Below are 25,376 nucleotides of genomic sequence, written 5' to 3'. Positions count from 1 at the left end.
CCATTGTGTCTTCTACCATTGCACTGATAGACAAGTTGATATCAATCTAATTACCTGTGGCCGTTATTTTTGTGTTTCAGCTCCAAAATCACAATTCCATAATTTGCTTTGAGGTGTTTGATATTAGAATCTGCAACCCCCGTTTCTGTTTTGCCAGGTAGCTTCACATTAATCTGTGCAATGGGGGGGAGGGTGGAAAATGACGAAGCTGGAGGAGAAAGAAGGGGCCCCCGGCTTTCTCTCTGTTTCGAAACGTCTTCCTGTTTGCTTGAGGTTGTCCAGTAACAGTTGTTCTTACAGATTTGAAAAATGCTCTTTCCATATTTATCTTTCTGTAGATATCTAGTATAAATATTTTGTGTTCATAAAGATTACAGTAACCACACTTCTCTATAATTTTTATGTTTTCCTTGAACGATATAGTAATTTTGTCTATAACTTTATTCATTCTCCCAATCATTCTAATTATTGTTTGTTTTTACGATATACAAATACAACACAATTTATTTAACCAATTCCTATTACTAAACTTTCAGATTTCTTTGAGTATTTATTTTACCTTTTATAATTATTTTATTATTTTAGTATGACATTTATCTACCATATAATACTTCCCTGTCAAACACTGAGTTAAGCATTTTATAGGTGCCATCTCTGTTATGACACAAAAACCTTGAGAAGAAATCATTGCTTTTCTTGTTGATGAAGAACTTGAGATTTTGAGAGTTTAGAAGGGTTGGTTAAGCTCACACACTAAGTAATTGTTTTTAATTTTTTTTAAGATTAAGCCCAAACTAAGCTATTTCAATAACATTTATATTGTATAATTCTTATGCAGGGCCATCGTTTGCTTTGTGCTTGCTTGCTGGCTTCGTTGTTTGGGTCTCCACCCTCTGTGTGCCACATTTGTCGTAAAGACTCACAGTTTTCATTTGGGGATCAAAATGTCAATCATTCTTAGGGCACGTGGCTTGGGTGGGCCTTCACCTCTGCAAATAGGCTAACGTGATCTAATTTTAAACCAATTGGTGGATTTACCTCTTTGATCACAGTAACTCAGGGCTAGGCATGTGATTGAAGCCATATCAACCAAGTTTAAAAATTTTTGAGACACTTTAAGGACAAATTTGGATTTGAACCAGAGAGCATGTGAAGCTGGAGGTGCTAGAGTCACCCTGTGACCATGTGCAAACTGAGAGTAACACCAGCACATGAAAAAGAGAGCTGAACCAAGAGACAGAGCAAACCTAGTTCTGATGATGTGGCTAGAGTCCAGAATTCAAAAATTCACAAGGCCAATTACATCCACCTTTTTAAAATAACATATTAAGAGCCAATTTTTTATTGAGCTTTTTCTCTGAACCAATCAATATGGTAAGTACTTTACTGATGTAGTAATTTCTTAATGCTCAAAAGAACCACATGAGATAGATGTTAATGTTATTTCCATTTAAGAGGTAAAGGAAATAAGGTCCAAAGTTTGTATATAACTTGTAATATGTCAGAATTCAGATAAATGGTGGAGCCATGATTAAAATTTAGTCAGTCAGAATGCAGAGTCCAACATTTCTCTCTATGGATTTTTTTGAGCAAGTGTGACTTGCTTTTCTGCCCTTATGACCTCAGGTGTCCTTATGAATATAGGAAGGAATTATCACTATCTTTCTTTCTAACCTACTTTGTTGCTTTGTGATACTTTATTTTAATTCATACTCTTTTCTAAAATTCAATAAAAATAAAAACAGCACCTTTGTCTAGTGGTTTATATTCAGATCATCTTTGTGCTTTTTATTTTTTACCTTTTTCATGGTACGGAGTATATTGATGATTGGAACTAAATGGAAGTTAATATGGAAATGAGCTCTATTCCTCATTGGCCATGAGTTTGTGGAATAGCACTCCTTGGATATCACACTTCTGTCATGAATAATGACTCTGTCTTGAACTCTGCCCTCACCAAATGAATGTATAAACTAGCTCATAACAATGCAGCTAGCTGTGCTCAGGGTATGTTTGGACATAAATTATGAGTTGAACATTGTCGAGAATTTTTTTACTATTAATAGTTTTTGTACCGTCAATAGTTTTTTTTGTACTATTTCAAAAATACGGTGTAATTTCTTTGATATTTTTCTGTCTTCACACTATTTTATAAAATTTTAGCTGATAATTTTAGGAATTATACAATAGATATTTTAAAATGATAAAAATGTTTTTTGGTAGAAAGAATCTAACGTCCGAAAGTTTTCACAACGTAACTTTTTTATTATTACTTACAAATATATTCATAGCAAATTTTTAACATAAAACTTTGAAATATGAAGGAATAAAAGATACAATCTGAACGGAATACAAGAAAACATTTTCTTGTGTGATAATACTGTAATAGAAATGTAATTTGCTTCACACACAAAAAAATAGCATTGTCCTGTCACAGAAATAAGACTCTATGTTTTTTGATAGGAACTATAAAAACTTACATTATTCTGTTCTAAATTGAACCATTTAGAAAACCTGCTACTGCAGAATCACACAATTTTTGTGTAAAAATTTGTCTTATATATCCCAGGATACTATTATTGGAAACAATAAAATATACTATTGTAAGATCAATGAGGATTGAGATGACTATAGTCTCATAAGCTAAAAAAGACAATCAGTATGATAATTAGAGCATGTTAATTACTCTCCACCAGCAACAAAAAATGCAAATGATATACAGCAGGAAATTAACAGCAGTTACTGCTCAATATTGCATGACTTTTCCATTAAGAATAATATGAGGAGTTGTTAAATTATAGAAAATGAGAATAATGAGGCTAGAATATTAAAGAGCTTTAGGTTTCCGGTCTGGCTGTGGAGGAAATCATTAGGAATGATTCTGAGCAAGTGCTCCATTCTGTGTGGGTTCAGCAAGCTTGTTGAGCACAATGGGGAAACTTTCTTGTATGCTTTTGTTTTTACAAGATAAAACAAGACTGGGTATTCTGGCTCAGCTAGAAGCACTCCGATAACCTTTCCTGAATAATACATTTGCCAAAATCTGCTAACACCATTTCACCCTTTCCTTTAAAAATTTTGAATCGATGGAACAACGAATAAAATTTGCCACAGTCCCAGAACAATCTGAAGAGTTGGGAGAATCTTTGTAATTACAAATCATTTTTAAAGAAAGGAAAATGATTATATGACTAAGATTTGGATGAAACATAAATACAGTAAGAAACTAAGAAACCTTAACTTCTTTATATGTTCTACAAAGAAAGAATAGTAACTTTCCTTAGGAAAGTTTTAATATGAAAGGAAACTGCATTATAATAGACTACCTAACGTACCATCATCCCTATATAATTCAGTCCGTCAAAGGTGGTACAAATACAGCAGGAGTGAAACCTAGAAAGTTTGATATTAAATGTGTATTTGAAAGAATGTACAATGACAAAATATGCCCTAAATCCAGTGGAGAATAGTATGTTCCCAAGGAGAAAATAATATTAATTTCTTCAAACCAGAGGGACATAATTTAGTACACTAGTAAACTACATGAAAATTAAAACTATTGTTCCAGGGAAAAAGGAGAGAAGGTGAGGGCAAAACAGAATATTTGCAACATTTTTAGTTTTTATGTGTTTTGGAATTTTTAACAGTTCATTAGATATATTAATATAAGTTCATATTGATTTGTGCTATAGAAAATATACAGTCTATATAATTTGATCTAACTGCTTTATTTTTTTTTTGTATTCTTAATCTAAGATCTTGTATTTAAAGTTTTTTCTAAAATTCCAGTATGAAATTAATAGCCATTCAATGTGTTCTATATCCACTTCATCTGAGATCACGATTATTATATGCCTTAAATAATAGACATATTTTCATCTGTAGAGCAGAGTTTGAGGTTTAACATTTCATACTACCCAGGGAACTCCAGTTCCTCTATGAAAACATTTCTCCTTTGCTCAAACACAGCCATTTTTTCTGAATAGAGTGCTGAGTTATTATCATAATCTCCTCCTTTGCCTTATTTTCCTGTTAAAATCTATTTATTACAGCCTGTCCTCATAGTTTCATTTGTGGAAAGACATTTTAAAAGCATCCTGGGGTACGTACCACATTACTAAAATTCTCGCAACAAAATTATTGGCGTAAATAGACATATCCTAGCTACATACAAGCTGTTGCTAACTACATACAAGCAAGCTTAGCCATCTCTTGCATAATATCATTGCACTCCAGGTAAGCGATTCATTGCTTTGGAAATATCTCTGAAGCGGCCCTCAAAATGGTTATTGCCCAGTAAATATACATTTTACTGCTTGACGCCTTGTTGTTACCGTTGTTGTTGTTTTCACCATAAGAGTTTTAAAAACATTTTCTCTGAAATTAGTATCATACTGTTTCTAACCTGCAGAATCCATGCCAGCTTTGTCATCAAAATACAGGCAAATAGGATCATGAAGAAGAGTCATGTTCTCCCTGATCTTTTACATTTTCTACCCTGTTTCATAAATATCATGTGACCTCCTTTCACTGAACACACAGGAAGCAATAAGACATCTTTCAATGTAAAGGAGTGGGGCACATGAGCCCTCTCCCTCACTGCTGCTAATTGTCATGACTGAATTGGCCACATATGACCTGCACATAACATGACAACATCCAAGATGAAGGAGGCATACAGGAGGCATTCTTAGGATTATACTGAACATTGAGTCGCAGCAGTAGATGGGGGTCCAGGGTCTCGTGTACTCTCAGGAGAAACACTTCAAAGGAAATATGGAAGTGAAAACAAAGAAGTAGCAATAGCAACGAAATATTTCTGCTTCAAAAGCACCTCAAACTCGCCATTTTACGTAAACTATCACTCACGGTCTGTATAATAACTCATCAGGGCAGGAAGGACAAGTGATGAATAATGACGTTCGAAACCAATTTATATATTGAAGTGCACTCAAATGATGCAATTTTGCAGAGAATATAAAAAATTAAAAAGTGAATGATATGGAATAAAGATTTCATTCTTGTTTTTTGCTCTAAACCGGGTGTTCTTTCCACAATATCATGCTGCTATTCAAATCATTATCATGAGCAAAAATCCTTCTTTTGTGCAACATGTAGTTTACGGAGCTCTTTAACACACATCGTAATAGTTAATCTCCTTATGATGCTAAAGGCTGCACTCCTTTCCCTCTTCACGTATGAGAAAATTGATCGAATTTGAGAGACTGGCCTAATAAGAGGCCTGGCTCTAAAAGTATCATAATTCTGGCCAAGAAATCTTTCTTTTTTATTTATTTTTATTTTATGTTTTTAATTGAAGTAGTGATGACAATAATTCTTTCCACAGTATCACAGAATTTACAGATAGGTGATATCTGGTCTTTCATTTATTTAGCAAATCAATACTCATCACCTACCAGGTGCTAGGGATACACTGAGGCAAAAGCACAAAACATTTCCTGCTTTCATGCAGTTTATATTACATATATAAGCTTACATTATATATGTATATATATTATTATTATTTTTTTTTTTTTGCTAGAAAAAAGGTAGTAGTAGAGAAAAAGAGAACCAGAGCAGCAGAGGGTGGGGCAGGACGCCTATGCCCACCTTTGATATGCTGACTATTTATGGAGGATCCTGATTTGTCATCATTCCCCACTTAAACTCAACCCTGAGTTCATAAGGAAGTTTTGCTGTTCCTGACATGGAACACTTTCTCATTTCTCCTTGTCTTTGTAAGAATATCTGAATATATTTATCATTCTTTCTTTGCTTAGTTGATTCCTATTTGTCCTTAAAGTCACAACTTAGTGATAAGATTCTCTAAGAAGTTGTTGCTCATCTTTCCAATCTGAATGCCCACTCCCTCATTTTTCCTTAGTTCCGATGTTTATGGTTATTACATGAAATGCTATACCTTACTTTTACTCATCTGCTTACGGGTTTACCTTCCACTTTCTCTACATGACATCGTTGAATGAAAGTTTAGATTTGTTCCCAATAGTTAGTGCAGTCACCAGTACTTGATGTGAACCCACTAAGTTTTGGTTATCCAGCTGAATGCCACTAGAGTTCTAGGTACATTAGTCTAGTGATTGTCCCAATCACGTAGTCATAAAATGACCTGAGTTTCTTTTTTCTTTTCAATAGAAATTTTCATAGCAAACACAGACTTTATAGAATCTCTTATGAAAAGACAGATTTTTATCTTTTTAAAGAACTCCAAATGATTTTACTGATCAGCCAGATTGAGAGTCACTGATCTATTGGACATATTGATTACATTTACACCCACCACTTTTTAGCTTAGAATCCATTGGAGCATTCCATCTTATTGGTAAGTATGAAGTAAAAAGGAGAATAACACATTATATAAAAACTCAACAATGAGAAAATGAACAACCTGATTAAAAATGTACAAAAGATCTGGATAGATACCTCACCAAAGAAGATATGTATAACATGTCAGGTAAGCAGATGAAAAGACGCTCTATGTCATATGTCTTTAGAGAATCACAAGTTAAAACAGCATGATATACAACTACACATCTATTAGATGGTCAAAATCTGAGACACTGATGACACCAAATGCTGATGAGGCTTGAAGCAACAGAAACTCCCATTCTTTGATACTGAGAATGCAAAATGGTACCACCACTTTGGAAAACAGTTTAGTGGTGTCTTACAAAACTAAACATACTTTACCATATGATCCAGCAATTGTGTGCCTTGGTATTTACCCAAATGAGTTGAAAACTTATGTCCACACAAAACTTGCACTTGGATATTTATAGAGTTTTCTTCATAATTCGCAAAACTTGGAAACAACCAATATGTCTTTCAGTAGGTGAACGGATAAGCAAACTGTGGTATATCCAGACAATGGGATAATAATCAGTGATAAAAAGAAATGGGCTATCAAGCCACAAAAAGACACACAGAAACCTTAAATGTATATTACTAAGAGAAAGAAGCCAATCCAAAAAGGCTAAGTACTATATGATTCCAACTATATCACCTTCTGGAAAAGGAAAAACTATGGAGATGGTAAAACAATCAGTGGTTGCCAGATTAGGAGGAGGTAGAGACGAATAGGTGGCACTCAGGGGATTTTGAGGGCAGTGACACTATTTTGTATGATACTATAATGGTGGATGCACATTATTACACATGTCAAAAACCACAGAATGCACGATACCAAGAGTGAACCTTACTGTAAACTATGAACTTGGGGTGATAATGACGTGTCAACGTAGGTTCATCGATTGTAACAATTGATCCTCTGGTGGAGAATGTTGATGGTGCGGATGCTGTGCAAGTCTGGGGGCAGAAGGTGTATGGGAAATTTCTGTGAACCTAAAATTGCTCTAAAAATAAAGTCTATTAAAATATCTAAATAAACCTAAGAAGGACAAAAGAAAATCACTCGATATAACAAAATCCAACTGACTTTTCTGCCAGACTAGACTCTCACATTCAAATGAGTATTGTACCATCCAACCAGTGTTGTGTCTTTTAACCAGAGTCTTATGAGAATATCACCAAAAGTAACACTTAAAGTTTCTATTTTTTTTTTTTTTTTGGTCAGGAAGCTTAGCCCTGAGCTAACAACTCTTGCCAATCTTCCTCTTTTTGCTTGAGGAAGATTGTTACTGAGCTAACATCTGTGCCGATCTTCCTCTATTTTGTGTGTGGGACACCACTACAGCGTGGCTTGATGAATGGTGTTTAGGTCTGCGCCTGGGATCTGAACCTGCGAACTCCAGGCCACAGAAGCAGAACATGTGAACTTAACCATTACGCCACTGGACCGGCCCCTAAAGTTTCTATTTAATAAGGATTTGTTGTACACAAATCTCACACAAGAATGAGATTATTATTTTAAGGTCTTTCTTTTGTTTCTTTTAGTTTTTCAATTGTGATTGTCCACTTTTTTTATATGCATAGACATAAACTTTTTGAATGTTTCAAAAAATCCAGTTTATCAGTATAAGATTTGCCACCAAAGAAAAATATTCAAACTGCTATGTCATTGTTTTCAGAATACACAAAATTATAGTTAAACAAAGGAAAAACAAAGCAATAAAAATAGGCAGATTTTGAACAGACCTTTCACAAAAGAAGATATAAAAATGGCTAATGAGTACATGAAAAGATATTCAAGATTCTCAGTCATGAGGGAAATGCTAATTTAAACCATAATGACAAACTAATTCACACTCACAAGGATTGACAAAATTAAAAGGACTAATAATACCAATTTTAGTGAGGATGGGGTAGTGGATCTCATGCATTGCTGGTGGGAGTATATAATGTGCAGCCACACAGGAAAATAGTTTGGTGATTTTTGTTATCCATTCAATATACAACTACCAAGTGTTAGGCACTTTCTTTCACACGGGATATACTCAGGAAAAAAACAAAAATATTCCTTCTTTCGTGAAGCTTACATTTTAGTGTAGTGAAATGAGATAACAAACACAAGGAATAAGTGAATTATGTAGTATATAAAGTGGCAATAATGACTCAGAAATTTTATTCTTGTGCATTTACCCAAATTAACAAAAGTATATATTGACAAAAAATATCTATAAGAATGCTATTAGCAGTTTTATTAACAATAGCCCAAAACTGGAGAGAACGAAAATGTCTATCAGTGTGTAAGTGTATTAACGAACTGCAGTGCCTTAATACAATGGAAGAGATTTCATTATGTTATTTATATACTGATTATTATTTCATTAATATATGTTGCTTCATTACTTCATTATTATATATATATACACACACACATGCATGCACATACACGTAATTGCATATATGGAATTCATATAAAATATATATATGTACTGTGAATAAATATATAAAACAGTTCATGGTGGATACCATTTTATGAAGTTCTAAATAAAGTCAAAACTAAGCTACAGTGATAGAAATGATAACAGTGTAGTGGGTGTGGTTTGACTGTAAAACTGACATGCAGGAAATTCAAGGATAATGGAAATTTTCAATGTTTTGATTGGGTTGGAGGTTGTATAAAACTCATCAAACAGATATAATATATGCATTTTGTTATATTTAAATTATATGTCAATAAAAATTATTTTAAAAATATACTATAAACTATGAAAGTAGTTTAAGAAGAGAAGCTAAAAGATGTTTTGAAAAATAACAGAATTTTAGAATAATTAAATATCCTCTTAGAATGTCTACTTTGTAAAAGTCAGTAATAATTATGATAAATAACTTCAATCTATTGTTTTAAAATAAGTCATTTTTATCAAAATTTCTCTTTCTTTTTTTTTTTTCTTACAAGGAAGATTAACCCTGAGCTAACATCCACTGCCAATCCTCCTCTTTTTGCTGAGGAAGTTTGGCCCTAGGCTAACATCTGTGCCCATCTGCCTCTACTTTATATGTAGGACGCCGCCACAACATGGTTTGATAAGCAGTGCGCAGGTCTGCACCTAGGATCAGAACCCACAAACCCCGGGCCGCTGAAGCAGAGTGTGCAAACTTAACCACTATGCCACCAGCCTGGCCCAAAACTCTTATTTCTTAATTTAAAAATGTAATATGTGTATATCATAAGAGTATATCTTGATAAAATTTTACAAATTCAACACACTTATGTAATCAGCACTCAGATAAAGACACAGAAGATTATCAGCCCCCAAAATTTCCTCTTGCTCCTCCTCCCAGTCACCACACCCCAAACGTTAAACTAGATTATTATTCCCAAAAGCATGGATTAGCACGTCAGATCAGAGTATCTGGGTTATAGATAATTTTTAATTTCTTCCTTGCCTTTATTTCTCACTTTCTTCAACACTATGTTATGTGTATTTCAGTTTCAACAAACATTACCTTAATATTAATTCCTAAACTTTTGCTTGTATAAAACTTTAATGGCTTCCTAAATAGTTTATAATTTGAAAACTCTGACTCATCCGATCTGTCCCATCATGTTAAACTCAAATTCTATTTTTCCACTTCTTTGTGTATATGCATGTGTGTATAATGTATACATGTGTTCTGTGCCTGGGTCTGAATTTATACCAGTGACTGAATGACAACACAGAGAGGTCAATGTCATTGAAGAAAAGTTTAGTGTTACTCACAGTTCCCCTAGAAAGAGAGGCACGGCTCACCACTCAGGGCCACGGGAGGAATACCAGGTTTCGGTGGGGAAGCAGAGGCAGGAGGGAGGGGAGAACCTAGGCCAGAGCCTTTATTGGAGTTTCCTTGGGAAAAGCAGAGAAGGGTAAAGAGTCTAGGAGTGGCTAGTTTTAACAACTAGGGTGTGCTTTGGGATCAAGAGGTGGTTTCTAGTGGCCTGGTACCTGGTCCTGGGGTGATTAAGGCAGAGGAATATTTCCTGCTGTGGTGTACAGGCCAGATAGATGAGGTCTGGCTCAGGATTAGTTAGTTTGCAGATCAAAGGCATGCTCCTGGCTGAGTCTTTCGCTGTCTCCAAGAAGTGGCTACTCACAGGAGGACCAGTCTCTCCTCAGCCAGAAAGATTTTTTGTAAGATGTTATAACATCATAACATGCAGAAAATTTTAAAAATTACTAATACAGTATGCATTGTGTGCATATAAATATATACACACATACGTGTATGTATATATACATATATACATATATATGTATATACACATGTGAATGTATCTAGGTATTCATGCCATCATGTTAATACTGTACCCTTTTCTTTCCATTTTCTCTATAGCCTCATCTTTTCTTCTCCTGCACTGATTAATTTATTTACTAATTGAAATTTTGTTTATTCTTCAAGTTTCACCTCCCATCAGAAGCCTCTTCCAAGGCCACTAAAATTGGTCTCTTTCTCCTCTATGAATCCATAGAACTTTTAAAAAATTTCCATATAACTGGTATGGCAAGCCTATTTGAATTGCTGGCATGATGCTGACTATATCCCTGAGTAGATTTTGAGATCTGTGAACATCATACTCTTGTAGAGGCCATCATTTTGTTTATTTATAACTAAATCAATTATTCTCTCTGTTTGCTGCTTGCAATGTGCATTGGAATTATCTGATGGTCTTGTTTAAACTACAGAAGGCTTGGCCTTACCCCAGGCTGTTACTCAGCCTCTCTAAGGACAGGTGTGGAAATCTGGATTTCAATCAACATCTCTGATGATTATTTGAGGCAGTATATTTTTAGAACCACTGCCCAAGCCAATGACCTGTTCATTATAAATTAAATAGTATAAAACCAAGTTACACCATCTTTTCAGTAATCTATGTACCACACAATACAAACAGAAAATGTAGTTCAAATTTTATTTCTAAATAATAGTAACCAAGACATATCCAACTTAATATGCACCAAGTGCTTTTCTAAGCTCTGTATACACTAACTCATGAAAACCTCACCATAATTCACTGAGGTGGCTACCGTTATTGTCCACATTTCACAAATGAAGGAAACGAAATCAGAAAACATGAAGTAACTTGCCAAAGATTATATAGCTTTTAAATCTGGCTGTAGTCCTTGTTCTTATATGCCACAGTATATTTCTTCTAGTGCATAAATAAATTAGATAGATAATCTGTAGATAGATGATATAGATAGATAGATAGATAGATAGATGATAGATAGATAGATAGATAGATGATAGATGATAGATAGATAGACAGGTAGATAAATAGACAGATAAATAGATGATAGATAATAACTGAAATGTGAAAATGAGATTAAAGTTATCATGGAATAAATAGAAGACATAAAGTGTCAGACAGTCACAGGAAAAGTGAACACATCCTTTTTAGTCTTTTAGTTAATCTATATATGGAAACTATTACTTCTCAGCAATAGAAACCACAGTCATCTATAATACTACCCAAACTGCTAGTTTATGTAAATTAGATGTTTCCTATAATCAATATTCTTAAAAGACCATCTAATTAAGAGCAAATAAATATTTCTGAGAATTAGACCTAAAACATGTCTCACTCTTAATAGTTTCTACATTCATTAAATCGGAGAAAACTCTAAAGCTAAACCCGGCCATGAATCTTACTCATTGGCAGTTAATTTGGAACTTTTAATTTTGAGAACTCTATTCGAGATTTGTTTTGCTGTCTGATTCCGGGTATGTAAAATATTCAGTCTCCGATGAAGGTTTGTGCAAGAAAATGCCCACGCATGCTGTGCAGTAGCTTGTCTGAAGAAAGCATTTAGTTCAAAGGCTGCATCATGCAATGTTTTATTACTGCATAGTAATTGTTTATTGGTAAAAATTATAGTTAACTGTGGCTTCAAGTTGTTTTTATCACCTTCTACAGACAATGCACTTCATATATATTATCTTTTATAAGCCTCACAACAAACTAGAAAGTAAATATCACTTAGAGATGAATATATCAAGACTTAGAAAGTGACCTGCCAAGCTGGGCACGCAGCAAGTAATTTTCAGATCTTGGAAAAAAGAAGATATTCTTGAAAGAAAACAAGCCTTTAAGAATAGACTATTTAAAAGATGATAGAGGGTAGATAGATAACCTGTGTGTGTATATGTGTATGTATACGTATAAATGTGTGTATATACATATATACACTATAAATTGCATAAATATTATATGTATATCACATAAGTACCAGTTGTATCCAATATTCACGAACAACTTATAGGATAGCATCTTATCTTCATCTTTTGTATGAAGAGGAGGAGCCTGACTTATTCACTCTTTAAACATGCTTTTACCGGGTGCCTCCGAGGTGTGGGGCACTAGTCCAGGTGTTAAAGATATAGTCTTGAACCACATTGGCAAGGTCCCTGCTCTTAGACACTGACATTCTTGGAAGGAAACATAGAAATAAAATAATATAATTAAAATTAAACTTTGCTGTGTAGTGGAGAAAAAATGAAGGATTCTTTACACATATTTGGCAAGCAAACAGGCAAGGACTCTCCAAAGAGAAGTCAGGAGAGAAGTCAGGTTTTCATTCCCAACCTTCTAAGCCAAAGGCTAGTGCACAGGTTCTGAAGCAGAAATAAGCCTGGTTTGTTTCCAGGACTGCAAAAAGGTCATTTTATTTTTAATTTAGTGTTCCAGGAAATACAGCTGTCTGCCTCTGTGAGATATTTTATCCCACTTGTTTTTCTTAATCCTGGGCGAGGATGGGAAGTGGAAATGTCAGTGGCAGAAAAGTTACTAGTGAGCAAAGGAAAAACAGTGCAAATTTGCATTTTCTCTGTGTGAAATGGTATGTTTATTTTGAGATGAAAAGGAAAAAAATGAAGATAGATGTTTCCGTTATGCTTATCAAGATCTAATTTAACATATTTCATTAAGCTCAGCAAAAATTTATTGAGTGCCTATTAAATGATAGCCATTATAAGGGATAATATCACAGAAAATACAACAAACATTGAAAAGAGAGAACTACGTAGACGGTAAGTCAGTCCATTTCAAGAGCGGCCAAAGAATATATAAGTCTCTGAAGGAGAAAAAGGAAGCAAAAAGAGAAGCGGTTGTCTTTGGCCTGAGTTTGGACACGGGAAATATTGGAACCATGAAAAAAATCAATTATTTCTTGTCAATTTGAACTTGCCACAGCCTTTTTTTAGTATATAAGTAATCATCTTTGCACCAGAGAAGCTACAAGCCAAATAGGAACACTAAGGAAATAAGCATAAAAATATTGTGCTTATTATTCCTAATATTATTCATTATTCCTCTAAAATGGTACTAGATGCACACTTAAAAGCAGGAATATATTGAGGACTAACAAGTATTTTTCTGAGACAGTGAAAATAGAGTTCTGAGATGGAGAAAATCATATATATATTGCATGACGAGTTGAAGAATTAAAAAGGAAATAGTAGCTGTGAATTCACTCAATTTTGAAATGTTATCGTAAGCACAGAAAGAAGATATCTACAGAAAAGATGGCACAGAATATCTAGGAAGACCAGAAACTATTATTAGCAGCAAGAGATATGAAGTACAGCTCTTCTGCTAACCTCAGGCATCAAATCCTGTTTGGATGTAACATTCAGTATTGATGAATCTATCTTCCTTTTATGGACTATCCTGCCTACATCGTACTTTTGGATCTTGATCTAACAAGTATCATGAAATCTGAACTTGGAATCTAGGGCATGTTGGACAAATCAATCTTACACAGAAACACAGAAAACTTCCTTGATTACTAGGAAAAAAATTATGCGATTCCATTTCACAGAGCAAAAGAAATCTATAAGTGACTTTTACAAATAGGTAAAGTGGATGAGCATAAATATATTTTTTTTATTCTCTAAGCTTCAAAGAAATTGAAATACAGCCTGAAGAAATAGGCTAAGCTGGTGTTTTATCTGTCTGCTACAACTAGCATATTCATGGATTCGGATATAAATAAGAAGGACTCTAGAGAGAAATAGATGAAAGTAAATGATACAAAAACTGTCAGCATGAACTTCTGAGACTGCTTGACAAACTCCACTGTTTACTTACTTGCATCAGAAAACAGGCAACTTCTGCAAGATGCTTACTCTCGATATTTGTAGAAATGCAGGTTCTTAGTTGATGAAAACAAAATACGGGTCTCGCGGAAGATTGGAGAGAGAGAAAATAACCCTGTGTACTTGTTGACCTATTCCAACATTGATGCTGAAAACAAAAAGTAGAAGAGCAAAAATGTGAGCAGAGTTTTGAGTCAAACTGATAGAGACGATGACCAGGGCAGAAAACTGAACTAGGAAAATGACATAGCTATACAACTGCTACTCAGCTGGCCACTGCCATGAAAGGGTTCCAATATAATGTTGGCAAAAGCTCATAGAACAAGAGATGAGGTGCATTACAGGAAACAAAAAGAATAAAGTACAACTGTAATTTTACAGAGCATTTTGTAATATTTGTGAGATCTTTTGATAAATATCGGGTTAAAAGTGTGGTGGTAAAGTATTCTTATGCTTGCTGCTGTGTAGATTATAGTGTAGACTATTCATTTACATATTTATTTATGTATTTGACTTAATTACTGAAACTAGTCGTGAGGCATCTTCTAGATGCACATGTGGATAATGCTTTTTGATGCCTTTCAATCTGAAAAATGTTTTTTAATCATCCAAGCAATCAACATTATAGAAAAATTTCAATAAAAGCCATCGAACAAAAGCATTGTATTAAAGCAGCATATTTATCATAAAATATTGTCCCTAATAAGAGAAACCAAAGCAGAGTAAAATAGAGCTAATTTAGGATGTAAATAATGAAAAAGTTCATGCCTACATTTTCCTCAAAGTCCAGTGCAATTACAGTTGAATTGTACAATGATGACAAAATCTTTTACTGCTTTCTTTAGCAAATACATATAGACTTGTATATAAAGAGCTTACAATCAACATTTTCTTCATTAACAATATGAAACCTAATAATACAAAAAAGTTATGTATGAATATTCTGATAAAATTGAGTTAACAATTAAATAAAATATTCCATTTCTTATCATTTCAGGGTATTCTTTTTGTTTTTTAAAATTACAATAACTGAAATAGAGTTAAAAAATAGAAACGTTGGGAAACATGTTAATTAATATATATATTTCTACTTCACACATGGAGGAAGCCGAGTTAAATGTACAAATTTATAACTTGTGAATTTGTAATTTCCAATTTATTGTGTTTGAATAAAAATATATTGACAACTTACAGATTTAGCTAAAAAAATTAAATGGCCAATTCTTCCCAGAACTAGTGTTAACTTCCTAAATCTATCATTCATTCATTGTTCTGAAAATAATTATTGTTCCTAAAAATATCAAAGAACATTGTTTGTTATTTAAAAAAAAAATACTTGTAGCAACTAGAAGGATGTGCAACTATGACATGCACCTATCTACTGGGGCTTTGGGGAACAAAAAGGAGGAGGATTGGCAATAAATGTTAGCTCAGAGCCAGTCTTCCTTAGCAAAAAAAAAAAAGAGGAGGATTGGCATGGATGTTAGCTCAGGGCTGATCTTGCTCACAAAAAAAAAAAAAAAAAAACGCTTGTTGAAAGAGTGAAATAGGCATTTTTATTGTATCATACAAGCCCTTTTAAATCTGATCCTAAAATATATTTATCTTTACTTCTTTTCATTATCTAAAAATTAGCAAACTAATTTGATACCACAACAATTTTAAAAGGAATAATGTGTTGATATATTATCAATAAGATTTAAGAATGATAATTCTTGACTAGATTAAATAAAATAGATAAAATTGTATTCATAGATTAACTGTTGCAAGAAATTATCAAATTTTGACTCATGTACGTTATTTTTTTAGTTTCTCCTCTGATTTTTTTGACATTATTTTTTTAGAGCAGTTTTAAGTTCACAATAAAATTGAAAGGAAAGTACAGAGATTTCCCATATACTCCCTGCCTCCACACGTGTATATCCTCCCTCATTATCAAGATCACTTACCAGACTGATATATTTTTACCAAGGATGAACCTACATTGGCACATCGTTATCACTCAAAGACCATGGTCTACAACAGGGTTCAGCGTTGGTGTTGTACATTCCATGGGTTTGGATAAAGGTAAAATGGCATATGTTGTTGGTGTTAGTGCTGTGGAGTGGATTCCAACTCCCAGCGACCCGGTGCACAGCAGAGCAGAACTCGAACCAGTCTTTTTGCACATCCTCTTACCATCCGGTGCTCTACCAGACAATGCTCTGCTGCTATTCATAGGATTTTCATGGCCAATTTTTTTGGAAGTGGGGGCCAGATCCTTCTTCCTAGTCTGTTTTAGTCTGGAAACTCCGCTGAAACCTGTCCACCATGGCGGACTCTGCTAGTATTTGAAATCCCAGCGACAGAATTTTCAACATCCCAGCAACACGCAGCTTCCACAGTATGACAATCGATAGACATACTGTCGTGTGGTGTGGTCCCCTGATCAGGAAATGAGCTTGGGGTGCAGGAGTGAGAGCACTGGATCTTAACCACTACACCACCAGGACTGGCTAAAATGACATATATCCATCATTATAATATCATACAGGATATTTTCACTGCCCCAAAACTCCTCTGTGCTTTGCCTATTCATCCTTCCTCCCTCTCTACCCCCGACATTGGTAATCACTGATCCTTTTACTGTTTCCATAGTTTTGCCTTTTCCGGAATGTCATATAGTTGGAATCACACAGTATGTAAACATCTTAGATTGATTTCTTGACTAAGTAACATGCATTTAAGTTTCCTTCATATCTTTTCATGTCTTGGTAGCTCATTTCTTTTTAGTGCTGAGTAACATTCCGTTGTCTGGATCCACCACAGTTTAACCATGTATGTATTGAAAGACATCTTGGTTGCTTTCAAGTTTTGACAATTATGAATAAATTTACTATAATCATCCATGTGTAATTTTTTCTGTGAACATAAGTTTTCAAATTCTTTGGGTAAACACCAAGGATCATGATTGCTGGACTGCTGGATTGTATAGTATAGGAGTGCAGTTGTGGGATAGTATAGCACAGTAGCTTAGTTTTGTAAGAAACCACCAAACTGTCTTCTAAAATGGTACTGGCTATACCATTTTGCATTCCCACCTGAGAGTTCCTGTTGCTCCACATCCTCCCAGTGTTTGGTCTTGTCGGTGTTCCAGATTTTGTCCATTCTGTTAGATATGTAGTGATATTTCATTGCTGTTTTAATATACATTTCCCTGGTGTCATATGATGTGGAGCATCTTTTCACAAGTTTATTTGCTATCTGTATGTCTTCTTTGATGAAGTGTCTGTTAAAGCCTTGGTCTACTTTTATTGTGTAATTTGTTTTCTTATTGTTGAGTTTTAAGAATTCTTTGTATATTTTGGATAACAGTCCTTTATCAGATGTGTATTTTGCAAGTATTTTCCTTCTGGTATTCCCATTATATGCATTGTACACCTTTGTAATTGTCCTACAGTCCTTGGGTATTCTGTTCTGTTTTTGTTTTAGTCTTTGTCTTTTCTTTCTGGTTTTCAAGGATTCTAATATACCCTCTACCCTCCAGCTCAGAGAGTCTTTCCTGAGCCATGTCCAGTCTACTAAGAAGCCACCAAAAGCATTCTTTATTTCTGTTACAGTGGTTTTGTTCTCTAGCACTTCCTTTTGTTTTTTTCCTTAGAATTTCCATCTCACTGCTTATCTGTTTTTTTTTTTTTGAGGAAGATTGGCCCTGAGCTAACATCTGTTGCCAATCTTCCTCGTTTTTTCCTTTTTTCTCCCCAAAGCCCCAGTAGATAGTTGTATGTCATAGTTGTACATCCTTATAGTTGCTCTATGTGGCACGCCACCTCAGCATGGCTTGATGAGTGGTGCGTAGGTCTGCGCCCAGGATCCGAACCAGTGAACCCCGGGCCTCAGAAGCAGAGGGTGTGAACATAACTGCTACACCACCAGGCCTGCTCCTCTCTGCTTATCTTTTCCATCTGTTCTTGCAAGCTGTCTCCTTTATCCTCTAGAGCCCTTGGCATTGTGGGAGATCAAGATTTGGCCACCCTGAAATCTATCTCTTTACCTTGGTTGTTTTCTCTAGGGACATTTGACCTCCCCCACTAACTGCCTAAAGAATTTGACATGGTGACTCCTTCCTGGAATAGATCTATCATGACTGCTATCAAAGATAATTTAGGATAGAGGTTACAATAGAAAAGGCACCAACAAACCCATCTTATCGGGAGTTCTGTCTCTCTGGCCACATTCTTTGGATGGCCCTGCGAGGAGTTGCCAGACAATCATTTACATTTATAAGGGAAATCTCCATTTGTAAAGGTATCTCCCTCTCTGTTTTGAGAAGAGAGGGGGATGGCCTCATTTCTAGAGGCTTATCAATGTGGAAGTTGAGGCCTTGGGGCTGCATAATAAACCTTACTCTTGTTTACTGTGCTTTAGTGGTAATCTCCTGTAACTGACTCCCCCCACCCCCAACATCCTCCTTTGTCATTGGCTGAACATAGTATTTAAGACGAGAATTTCTGCTATTGTGTTGAGAAACGCAGTGTCCCTGCTTTCTCCCATGTATACATGTTATTAAACTTGGTATTATTTTCTCCTGCTAACCTGTCTTGTTAATTATTTGGCCAGCCATAAGAACCTTAAGGGAAAGCGTAGAGGGAGATTCTCCCTCTTCCCCCTACAGCATCTTAATTATAGTTGTTTTAAAGTACTGGTCTGATAATTTCAACATCTCTGCCATGTCTGGTTCTGATGTTCACTCTATCTCTTCAAATTGTGTTTTTTGCCTTTTGATATGCCTTGTAATTGTTTATTGATGGCCAGACAACATATACCAGATACAAGGAATTGCTGTAAGTAGGCCTTTACTGATGTTGTGGCAGGGTGTGGGAGAAAGGAAGCACTCTATATTCAGTGATTAGGTCTCAGTCCTTTGGTGAGCCTGTGTCTCTGGACTGTGCACTTCACGGGTGTTTCTCATTTTTTTTCCTCTCTAAGGTGGAACAGGATGGCTAGAGTGGGCTGAGTCAGGTATTTCCCTTCCCCGGGTCTTCGAGGTTCTGATAACACCTTGCAGGTTAGGCTCTGGTTAACGAGTTTCCCCCGAGGGCAGTAATTGTTTAGAAGAATGGAGTGTTCTGTCCTATTTCAAAAATGCTTCCTCTTCCCCTCCCCCTGCCAGAAGCATGAGGGGATTTTCCTCTGATATTTACTGTGGGAACCTGCTTGAGCTCTTGGAGGCAAATCTCACAATGGTGGGGGCCCCCCTGTGACTGGGTCCCCCCGAAGTGTTTAACTCGCAGACTTGTCCACACTGTGCCTCCAGCACCTCGACTGTCACAGTTCAGGTTTTCCTAGCCAGGCGCTGTTTCCTGGGGTGGTTTCCACTCCTGAGTCTGCTCAGGTAAGCATGACTCCCTGTATTGGCCTGTCTGTCTCTCCAATTTGGGGGAAGCAGTTTGCCCTGTGTCCTCCCCTGTCTTGTGGATACAAGATGAGTTGTTGATTTTTCAGTCTGTTCAGCTTTTTACTTGTTGTTGGGAAAAAAATGACAACTTCCAAGCTCCTTGCATGTGGAACCAGAGACCAGAAATCCTTCTCTAATGCTTTTATAAGAGGATCCAGGCTCTGTATTTACTTCCTCAATTTGTATCCACTCAAAAATATTTTCTGAGATTCATCCATGTTTATTATATACTTACAGGGCATTCATTTCCAATGTCATCTTGCATGCATACAGTGCAATGTATCAGTTGTACTAATGGTGGACGTGTGGATTCCCAAATTCTTATATTTATGTTTTCAACAATATAGAGCTTACTTTGTACCAACCATATTAGTAGAGGCTTTACAAACATCAACTTGTTTAATCTATTATGATAAGCTCTTAAAACACTTATAAAATGCTTCCTGGGGTCCGTGTGACCGATTTCCTCTGGGGTGCTAACTTTGGGAAAGGATGTGTCATATTCATCTTTGCTAGGTGATGCCAGATTGTTTTGCAAACTTACTGACTTAATTTATATTCCCATAGTTTTACACTTTTCTTTGTTCAACACTCTAGGCAACAGTTGGTATTATTTGACTTTCTGATTTATACAGAACTAGTGAGTGTGAAATCTCATTTTGCATTTAATTAACATTGTCCTGATAAATATTAAGCTTAAAGACCTTTTCATATTTTGAGTCATTGATGTTTTCTGTGATATGCCTGTTTATATCTCTTTCCTATTTTACTATTGTAGTTCATTTTTCTTATTGATCCGAATCAGTTTTCTATTAAATCCTAAGTATTTAGGATGTCTTCTCCTAGTTTCTGTTTTTTCTTTACATATGCTATAAATATTTTGAGTCTGTTTTTGGTGAACAGAAATTCTTAATTTTAATGCATCTTATTTTACCCTTTTTTATGATTTATGTTTTATGCATTTTTAAAAACACTTCTTTTTGTCGGGGGAAGAGGGAGAATCACCCTCTGCCCTTTCCCTTAAGGTTCTTTTGGCTGGCCGAATAATTAACAAGACAGGTTAGCAGGAGAAAATAATACCAAGTTTAATAACATGTATACATGGGAGAAAGCAGGGACACTGCGTTTTTCTCAACACAATAGCAGAAATTCTCGTCTTAAATATCATTTTCAGCCAATGACAAAGGAGGATGTTGGGGGTGGGGGGAGTCAGTTACAGGAGATTACCACTAAAGCACAGTAAACAAGAGTAAGGTTTATTATGTAGCTCAAGGCCTCACCTTCCACATTGACAAGTCACTAGAAATGAGCTCATCTCCCTCTCTTCTCTAAACAGAGAGGGAGATACCTTTACAAATGGAGATTTCCCTTATAAATGTAAATGATTGTCTGGCAACTCTTCGCAGGGTCATCTAGAGAATGTGGCCAGAGAGACAGAACTTCTGATAAGAGGGGCTTGTTGGTGCCTTTTCTATTGTAACATTTATCCTATGTTATCTTTACAGCCATCATGATAGATCTATTCTAGGAAGGAGCTACCATGTCAAATTCTTTAGGCAGTTAGTGGGGGAGGTCAAATGTCCTCAGAGAAAACAACCAAGGTAAAGAGATAGATTTCAGGGTGGCCAAATCTTGATCTCCCACACTTTCCATGGAATAAAAACTATGTATTCCTATATACTCTATACAAAGTATTAAAATTTTAGTTTTAACATTAGTATGCAGTCTATCTGGAAGTAATGTTTTGTGAGGTTTGAAATTGTGATGCATTTTCAGTTTTTTTTCTGTTAATAAGCAGAAAGATACCATTTATTGACACATTTCTCTTTTTCCAAAAGAAGCTTCAATGAGAGAATTCTCATACTTTTTAATCCACACATGGCTCTGTTCCGGAGCTCTATTCCATTGGTCGATTTGACTCTACATGCAACTAAATAACATTGGCTTAATTACTATTAATCCGTAATGAATCTTAATCTCTGGTAGGGTAATTACTGGTTCTTTTCCTTAAAGTATCTCATGAGAATATTGCATCTTTTGCTTCTCCTAGTATGTTTTAGAGGGAAATTTTAATGTGTATGGAATTATTATTGGAATTGCGTTGACCCTATAGATCAATTTAGGGAGAATTTACATCTATTCACTATTAAATCTTACAAACAGAGAACATGATATGTAATTCCATTTCAAAATGAAGGTCATGCACATAATTGCTTGAATTATGTGTAAAAACCTGTTAACTTTATTACTATTATAGATGTTATTTTTCATTAAATTTTATTTTCTGTTTTCTGCTAGCTTTCATTGTGTAAGTAAAACTTTATATTCACACTTTATCTGGAAAACTTGTTAAATGCCATTGTGAATTCTTCTAACATATTTGTAGATTTTATGGAGCTTATATGTAGACAATCATAATCTGTGACAACAATAATTTTGATTCTTCTCTTACTTTCTTTAGATATTATATCTCTTTTCCAGTCTCATTGCCCTGGATAGGACTTCCAGGACACTGTTGAATGAGAGTTGAAATATTAGATGTCTTTAAGTTTTTCCTGACTTCAATGGATGGCTTCTAAAAACTCACAGACAAGTTCATCTGTTGTAGGAACTTAGTAAACACATTTGATTAAATTAAGGAAGTTAAAAAAATTTATCCATTTCTCAAATGTTTAATACAAATTTTAAATTTGTTGGAATAAAGTCTTTGATAAATTCAATGGTATCTGTTATAAATTCTGGGTTATAAATTTCTGGTTGCAATTGTTGTTTGTGAGTATACTTTCTTTCTTTTGGTCATAATAAAGCTGCTCTACTTTTGTTCATTTTATTAATTTCCTCAGTGAATCAACTTCCGACTTTGTTGATCTCTATATTTTAAATTTGTCTTCTCTTACTTTATTTTCTGCTCTTGTGTATATGATTTTCTTCTTCAACACTGTTTAGGTTAATTCTAAAGTTAGTTGCTTAATTCGTTAATTTTTCACATAAACCACATTTATAATACACAGCATTTAGTTGCATCCTATGAGTGGGCTAAATTAATACAACCACGTTTTTCCTGTAAATTTTAATTTGCTCATAAACTATGACCCAGCAGTTTCATGCTTAAGTATATATCCTAGGGAAATACTTTCACAGGTGCACTAAGAAATATTTAAAATAGTATTCATAGAAGAAGTAATCATTATTGCAAAAAAGGCAAAACATGTGTGTGTGTGTGTGTGTGTGTGTGTGTAGAGAGAGAGAGAAAGAGAGATATTTATTTTAAGGAATTGGCTCACGTGATTATGGAAGCTAACAAGTCCAAAATCTGCAGTGTGGGCTGGCAGACTGGATACTCAGGGAAGGGCCAATGTCGCAGTTCAAGTCCGAAGGCCGTCTGCTGGTTGAACTACTTCTTGTTACAGGGAGGTCAGTGGTTTGTCATTTTCAGGCCTTCAACTTGACTGAATGAGAGTCAGCCACATTGTGGAGGGCAATCCACTTTACTCAAAAGTCCACCAATGTAGATGTTAATCTTATATAAAAACACTGTCACAGAAACATCCACCATAATGTTTGATCACATATCGGGCACTGTAGCCCAGCCAAACTGATGCACAAATTTAACCATCACACAAGGGATGGAAGCAGGAATGGCTCCATTTATTATCACTTCCAATGACCCACTAGGAGACATTTACTCCCTGTTACTACAGCCCTATGATCTACAGGGTTAGATATTCTGATTCCCCAAAATGGTGCACCTTAGCTAAGTGTCAAAGCAAGAATCTCAGTGAATTATGAGCTATGGCTGCTTCCTGGTACTTTTGGCTCCTAGTGTCAAAGAGACGGAAGAAAGGAGTCATCATCATATTATGGATAATTGTCTCTGGTCATCAGGAGAAGTAGAGATGGCTGTTAAACAGTGATGGAATGGTAGAATATGTGTGAGATTCAGAAAAGAGGCATTTATTTAGGTGTCTCTTGATATATTTCCTTGTCCAATTGTGACTATAAGTGCACAAGCTTATCAAACACAGCTTCAGAAGGGCAGGCGGCCAGAGAGTCAGATCATTGGTGGTGAGGGTTACACTACCAGGTAAACCCTAGGAGATAAGCAAACATGGCATCTGAAGGGAAGGGGAGTTTAGGATGGATAATAGTAGGGAGCGGTGATGAATATCAATTGCAGCATTGAGTCGAGGCCAACTTTCTGGGTGCAAACTCTAGTTTGTCCCATCAACATCCCTCTTCTAAAATCCCATATAATGAAAGGCCCACCAAACACCAAGAGGAGCTTAGCTTGCATGTTTATGCAGAAGTAGACTCTTCTGATGCAAATGGTAGACTGTGGTAGATCTGACATGCTCCACTCAGTTCCTCCATCAAGAAAGGACATTCTGCCCAGGTGCAGAACGTGTGGGCAGCAGACAGCCTATAGCTGTCAACATCTTCGGGGACTGCCTCTGCTGCAGAGAGCCACCTCATCCAAGGTCATGTCTTTTGGGACTGAGGCTAAGACGGAGCAAGGTGGAGGCTTAAAATCCTGACTGTTTCAGGCTGATGCAGATGACTCTGAGGCACAGTTCTCACTCCACAGCTCTCCACCAAGTTGGCTGTGGTTTTGGAAGACCTTCATCGCAATTTCATTTTTTTCTTTGCCCACGCCTACTTTTCCCCAATTCTACAGGATGTGCTTGCAGAAAAATGAATGAAAGAGATACACTATAAAGAAGAGTGTGAAAGATAGCATAGGAAACTTTATGCACAATAGATATAAATCTATTTATTTCAAACTGTTGCAACAAAATGTATGCCATTCAAGTATTTTGAAGTATATATTGTTAATAAAGCTTGAAAGCATCTCATTTGATAATACTATCCTTTTAGGAACTTAAATAAATGTTTAATTGGCATCAAAATTGGAAAATAATCTAGTTTAAAATCAGTCCTAATATTAGTTTGATTTTGAGAGGAAAAAACTATAAAAAGCAAATTCTTCAAGCTTAGACTGATGCACATTGGAGAAATACTATGGTGAGTTCAACATGGGTAGTACATAACTAAACACGATACAACTTCTTCATTTTTATGTGTAATGTGCTCAAGAAAACTAAGATGACCAGGATTTCTTGGAGATCACACACACACACACACACACACATACCCCCCTTAGTATTTAAAGTACCATGTAAGACTTGACATCCAAAAATATAAGCTTAGTCATCAAGAATACGTGTCCCACTAAAAGAGGGTCACACCTGGGAAACTGAATAGTTCCAACATAGTGTCAGGAGTAGGAAGAGGGTCGGGATCACAGAGGTCCATTCAGACATCCATCCATTGTCACACACTTGTGTCACATCAGGTATACAAATGCTTCAGAACAACTTGCGTAGGCATGAAATGTCTTCTTTCCTTCCTAAAATGTATCTTTGTTGAATTTCTACCATCAAAT

The 25,376-nt window shown here is 35.5% G+C and overlaps 1 long non-coding RNA gene across 2 annotated transcripts in view; it reads right to left on the bottom strand.

Annotated features, from left to right (window-relative positions):
• The window catches only part of LOC147915744 (uncharacterized), a 67,262-nt gene that overhangs the window by 4,090 nt on the left and 37,796 nt on the right, over window positions 1-25,376 (bottom strand). Inside the window, exon 3 of one of the 2 annotated variants that reach the window (XR_015554172.1) lies at window positions 14,489-14,644. The exons of the other annotated variant lie outside the window; for it this stretch is intronic. This is a non-coding gene — a long non-coding RNA (uncharacterized LOC147915744). The remainder of the gene's footprint in view (window positions 1-14,488; window positions 14,645-25,376) is intronic. 2 annotated transcript variants of the gene reach the window in all.

The sequence above is a fragment of the Ceratotherium simum genome, chromosome 13 (assembly GCF_057802395.1).
Source record: "Ceratotherium simum simum isolate JZ-2026a chromosome 13, ASM5780239v1, whole genome shotgun sequence".
Taxonomy (NCBI): Eukaryota; Metazoa; Chordata; class Mammalia; order Perissodactyla; family Rhinocerotidae; genus Ceratotherium; species Ceratotherium simum.
This window is presented reverse-complemented; position numbering and strand designations above follow the sequence as displayed.